Below are 6765 nucleotides of genomic sequence, written 5' to 3' on the forward strand. Positions count from 1 at the left end.
CCAACAACAGCACACACATTCTTCTCAAGTTCACATGGAACATATAATGATAGACAACATTGTGGGCCCTCCCATACATTAACAAATATCAAAAAACAGAAATAATATAAAGTGTATTTTCAGACTACAATAAAAATAAAAATATATAAGGGCTATACTCAAATACTTGGAAATTCAATAATGCACAGTTAAAGTATAGAAAGAAGAAGAAGTGACAGGAGAAATTACTGAGGAGATATAAAAAGGTCAAAGGAAAATGGAATTAAAAGGTAGAAATAAAAAGCATAAATTATATTTCTAAACCTAAGTTTCATTAAGTTCAATGTACTGAGGGTACTGGGAATTTCATCATGCCAATTCAGGCTTTTATACATGATTAACTAAAAAAAAAATTACATGCCCTTGAAGTATTTTTTTACAATTAGAAAACAGAAAGAAGTCAGAAGGAGCCAAATCCTGACTTTAAGGTAGATTTCTTATGATTTTTCTTCAAAGTGTTCACAAAATTGCCCACATTTGAGGAGAATGAGCAGAAGAATTTTTGTGGTGTAGAGAGACTGGTAAAGCTTTCCCAGGAGGTTTTCTGATAAACTTTGGTTAACTTTCTCAAAACACTTTTATAATAAGCAGATGTTACTGTTCTTTGGGTCTCAAGAAAGTAAACAAGCAGAATTCCTTGGCCATCCCAAGAAACTGTTGCCATGATGTTTTCTCTTGACCAGTTCACATTTGCTTTGACTGGACCACTTCCACCTCTTGATAACCATTGCCTTGATTGTGCTTTGTCTTCAGGATTGTACTGGGAAAGCCATGTTTCATCTCCTGTGGAAACTGTGTAAAGAAAATTTTCAGGACCATGATCCTATTTGTTTAAAATTCCATTGCAAGCTATGCTCTGGTCTGCAGCCAATTTGGACACAATGGTTTTGGTACCCTTTGAGTGGAAAGTTTGTCAACTTTAATGATTTCATCAGAATAATGTAAGCTTAACCAATTGAAATGTCTATAGTATTGGCTATTGTTACTGCTTTTAATAATTGATCATTGTCAATTAATGCAAGAACAATATTTATTTTTTCTCATAAATTCATTTGAATGGTCTACACTGCAGGCTTTCTCTTTAACATTGTCTTGTCTCTTCTTGAAATGAATTAACTGATGATTTATTTGAGACACTCCTCATTATTTTTTTGTAAAGCATCCATGATTTTACCATTTTTCTATCCAAGCTTAATCACAAATTTGATGTTCTTGTTTCAATGTTAGCAGAATTAATGTTGCTCTGATAGGACCTCATTCAAAACTGATGTCTTATAGTGCCTCAAGCTACATTCTGTTCAAACGTGTTATAACAAGTTAGTACCAGATTATTTTGGTGCAAAAGAAATTTAAAGCCATGAATTTTTTTTATAATACATACTTTTTCATAAATGCTTGAAGATCCCCTCATATTTTACAGTACTGTTTATATGTTGATATAAAAAAACACAAAAATCATTGTGTTGCAATTAACTAAAGTATTTAGTGGAGTAGCAGGTTATACACATATGTATCATAGGAAAAACAGGATATATCATATAACTTCTACAGATAAGAGCAGAGACTCCATCTAGGTTTACGCAGGCACATTCTAGGATATTTGCCTAGTGATAAGATTGTCTAATGATGCATTTCTCAGAAAGTAGCTTCCTTGGTAAATGATGAGTGACTGTACTTCAGACTTAAATTCCTATTCTTATGCTCATTTCCTAAGATAGTAGAAGCTCAGTTAATTGATTTTCTATTTCTCTTTTATAATATATACATTTAATATGATAACATTTATTAAGCATAATTTGTCTGTATTTCACAAATTTTGCTAAGTTGTATTTTCCTTTAACTCAAATATGCATTTGGTATAAAAGATAAAAAGTGGTACACCTGAGTAAGGCCCTTATCATGAATGAAGCTCATAGTTCTGGAAGTTACCCTTGGGGAGTCAGTGAGTGAGTAAGTGATGAGTGAATGTGAAGTGCTGCAACATGACTATGCACTAACATAGACTTTATAAAAATTGTACACTTAGCCTATACTAAATTTATATAAACATATTTTCCCTCATAATAAATTAACCTTAGCTTATTGTAGTTTTTTTAATTTTATAAACATTCTACTTTTTTAACTTTTGACGTTTCATATTTTATTTTATTTTACTATTTAAACTAAACTTTTAAACTTTTATCAGTTACTCAGAAAACCCCCCCAGGAGTTCCTCAATGTCATCTGCATCCACATCCAGGTTAAATGTGCTTGCCATCTGAATTAATGCCTTGTTGAGTAATGCATCTCACTACAATGTTATGATGGATATGACATCCTTAGGTGATAGAAAATTTTCAATTTTATTATAACCTTATGTGGAGGTCATTATATATATGGTCCATCACTGACCAAAATGTTGTTATACAGTACATGAATGTACGAAGAAATAAAAAATCAATAAGTTTAGGAGCAGAATGTGATGAAATAAAAAACCGGAGAACAATAGGGAAAAATCAACAGATCCAAAAGCTGTTTTTATAAAAATCATTAAAAATAATGAACTTCTATTGAAGCTAACCAAGAAGAAAAGGTAATACACAAATTACTTAATGAGAAATAAAAGATAGGTCATCCCCATTGACCCTAAATTTAAGTTAAAAGAATAAAAAATCCTGGACAACTCTATGCACACAAATTTGATATTTTAAATAAAATAAATCAATTTATGAAAGATGCAATTACCAACGTTCACAGACACAGAAATACATGACCTGCATAGTTTGATACATGTATTAATGAAGTTGAATCAATATTAAAATTCCATAAAACCTACAATATTGCACTGGTAAATGTTTTCAAATTGTTTTAAATACTAAATTTTCACAATGTTTTCTATAACACTGAAGCAAGAGAAATACGTTTTAATTTATTCTATGAGTAAAACACCCCTAGTACCAAATCAGATAAATTAGAAAAAGAAAAAACTACACACCAATATCTCAAATAAGCAGACCTAAAAAATCATTTTTAAAATGTTAGCAAAAAAATTAAACAAGCTTAAACAAAATTATACACCACAGCCAAGTGTTTTTGTTTTTTTAGAATACAAAGCTGGTTCGATTTTCACAAATTAATTAATATACTCCACTATATTAATAGAATAAGATCATATGATAGTTCATATAATAGTAAAATTGCTGCAGAAAAGTATTTGAAAAAATTCCAACTCCTTATAATTAAAACAAAAAATAACATTTTATAAACTAGCAATAAAGGTGGAATTTCCATAAATTGATAATGAACATCTACAAAAAACCTACATCTAACACAATTTCTAATGGACAAAGACTAGACCTTTTCTGCTAGTGAAAAATATGTCATGTCTCATTATTCTGTGTTATTATTGTACTCAAATACCTAGATAGTGAAGTAAAATAATTTAATAACACAAATTAGAAAAGGAGAAGTAAAACTAAATTTATTTGCAGATGACAATTATCTATAGATAAAATTTCAAAATAGTCTATCAAAAATGTCTGGTACTGTTATAATAAGCAGATATAGCAATGTTACAAGATATATTACTATTTACATAATGGTAATGAATAATATAATTGGAAATAAAAGTACCACCACCAATAAAAGAACACAGTAGTACACAAAAATCTAATAAAATATTTAAAGAGCATCTGTGCAGAAAACTACAAATGACTCATGAAAGAAAGAAAAAACAGACATAAATAAAGAGACATTTCAACTTCTTGAATAAGATGACTCAATATTGCTTAGATGTCAATTCTTCCTAACTTGATCTATAAGTTCAAGACAATACAAATTATAATCGCAACAAGCCTATTTTGCAGATGTGGACAAGTTGATTCTAAGATTTACATTGAAAAGGAAAAGTCTCAGATTAATTTAAAAAAATGAAACTCAAAGTTGGAAGACTCATATTATCCAATTTTAAGAAAATATAAAACTGGAGTAATCAAGATGATTTTAACTAATGGTGCTGGTTCAATTGAATGCTAGTATGCAAAAACAAGCAAAAAAAAAAAAACAAACAGAAACAGATCTAAAGACCTTGCATACTACATAAAACTAAACTAAAAATACATAATAATTTATATGTAAAATGCAAGATAAAAATACTCTAGAAGAAAACATTTTAAAATTATTTGTGATCTTAGGTTTGATGATGAGTACTGATATGGTTTAGCAGTATCTCCATACAAATCTCAACTTGAATTTTATCTCCCAGAATTCCCAAGTGTTGTAGGAGAGACCCAGTGGGAGGTAACTGAATCATGGGGGCCAGCTTTTCCCATGCTATTCTCATGATAGTTAATAAATCTCACAAGATTTGAAGGGTTTATCAGGAATTTCTGCTTTTGATTTTTCCTCATTTTTGTCCTGCTGCCATCATGTAAGAAGTGCCTTTCACCTCCCACCATGATTCTGAGGCCTCCCCAGCCATGTGGAACTGTAAGTCCAATTAAAGCTTTTTTTTCTTGTTTCCAGTTTCGAGTGTGTCTTTATCAGCAGCATGAAAATGAATTAGTACTGTAAATTGGTACCAGGAGTGAGGTGTTGCTGAAAAAATACCCTAAAATGTGGAAGCAACTTTGGAACTGGGTAACATGCAGAAGTTGGAACAGTGTGGAGGGCTCAGAAGAAAAGAAAATGTGGTAAAGTTTGGAACTTCTTGGAGACGTGTTGAATGGCTTTGCCCAAACTGTTTATAGCAATATAGACAATAAAATTCAGGCTGAGGTGGTCACAGATGGATATGAAGAATTTGTTAGGATCCGGAACAAAGGTCACCCTTGTTATGTTTTAGCAAAGAGGCTGGCAGCAGTTTGCCCCTGCCCTAGAGGTCTGTGGAACTTTGAACTTGAGAGCAATGATTTAGGGTACCTGATGGAAGAAATTTCTAAGCAGTACAGTATTCAAGAGATGACTTGGGTATTTTTTTTTTAATTTTATTTTATTTTTTATTATACTTTACGTTCTAGGGTACATGTTTTCTGTACTTTTATGAAATGCTTTTAACAATACCCAAGTCCTAGATTTCTCAAAGATCTAGGACTTGGGTATTGTTAAAAGCATTTCATAAAAATACAGAAAATGTGCAGCCTGATAATGCACTAGAAAAGAAAAAAACATTTTTTTTTTTTTAGGAGAGATTCAAGCCGGCTGCAAAAATTAGCATAAGTAGCAAGGAGCCTAATGTTAATCCCCAAGGCCTTGGAGAAAATGTTCCCAGGCCATGTCAGAGACCTTCACAGCAGCTGCTCCCATCCCAGGCCCCAAATTCCAGGAGGAGAAATTGCTTTCGTGTGCCAGGACCCGGGTCCCCATGCTGTGTGCAACTTAGGGACTTGGTGCCCTGTGTCCCAGCCACACCAGCCATGGATGAAAGGGACCAATGAACAACTCAGGCTGTGGCTTCAGAGGGTGGAAGCCCCTAACCTTGGCAGCTTCCACTTGGTTTTGAGCCCAGGGATGCACAGAAGTCAAGAACTGAGGTTTGGGAACCTCTGCCTAGATTTCAGAAAGATGTATGGAAACTCCTGGATGCCCAGCTAACGTTTGCTGCAGGGACAGGGCCCTCATGGAGGACCTCTGCTAGGGCAGTGTGGAAGGGAAATGTGGGGTTGGAGCACTCACACAGAGTCCCTACTGGGGCACTGCTTAGTGGAGCTGTGAAAAGAGGGCCACCATCCTCCAGATCCCAGAATGGTAGCTCCACTGACAGTTTGCGCCATGCACCTGGAAAAGCTGCAGACACTCAATGGCAGCCCATGAAGGCAGCCAGGAGGGAGGCTGTACCCTGCAAAGCCACAGGGTAGAGCTGCCCATGACCATGGGAATCCACCTCGTGCATCAGTGTGACCTGGATGCCAGACTTGCAGTCAAAAGAAATCATTTTGGAGACTTAAATTTTGACTGCCCCACTGGATTTCTGACTTGCATGGGCATTGTAACCCCCTTGCTTTGGTAAATTTCTCCCATTTTGTATGGCTGTATTTACCCAATACCTGAACCCCCATTGTATCTAGGAAGTAACTAGTTTGCTTTTGATTTTACAGGCTCATAGGTAGAAGGAACTTGCTTTGTCTCAGGTGAGACTTTGGACTGTGAACTTTGGGTTAATGCTGAAATGAATTAAGACTTTGGGGGACTGTTGAGAAGGCATGATTGGTTTTGAAATGTGAGGACATGAGATTTGGAGGAGCCTGGGTGGCATAACATGATTTTGCTGTGTCCCCATCCAAATTTCAACTTGAATTGTATCTCTCAGAATTCTTACGTGTTGCAGGAGGGACCCAGGGAGAGGTAACTGAATCATAGGGGCTGGTCTTTCCCATGTTATTCTCGTGATAGTGAATAAGTCTCACGAGATCTAGCAAGTTTATCAGGGGTTTCTGATTTTGCTTCTTCCTGAGTTTTCTCTTGCTGCTGCCATGTAAGAAATGCCTTTCATGTCCCACCGTGATTCTGAGGCCTCCCCAGCCATGTGGAGCTGTAAGTTCAATTAAACCTCTTTCATTCCCAGTTTTGGGTATGTCTTTATTAGCAGAGTGAAAATGAACTAGTATAAGAGTTCGGTTACAATACTAAAGGCACAGTTCATTAAAGAAAACATGGGAAATTGCACTTTATTTAAAAAAAAGTCTGTTTTGTCAAGATGATATTACAAGAAGAAAACTCACAGAATGTGTTTCAAAACACGTATTTGAT

The sequence above is a fragment of the Colobus angolensis genome, unplaced genomic scaffold (genome assembly GCF_000951035.1).
Source record: "Colobus angolensis palliatus isolate OR3802 unplaced genomic scaffold, Cang.pa_1.0 Scaffold127, whole genome shotgun sequence".
Classification (NCBI taxonomy): Eukaryota; Metazoa; Chordata; class Mammalia; order Primates; family Cercopithecidae; genus Colobus; species Colobus angolensis.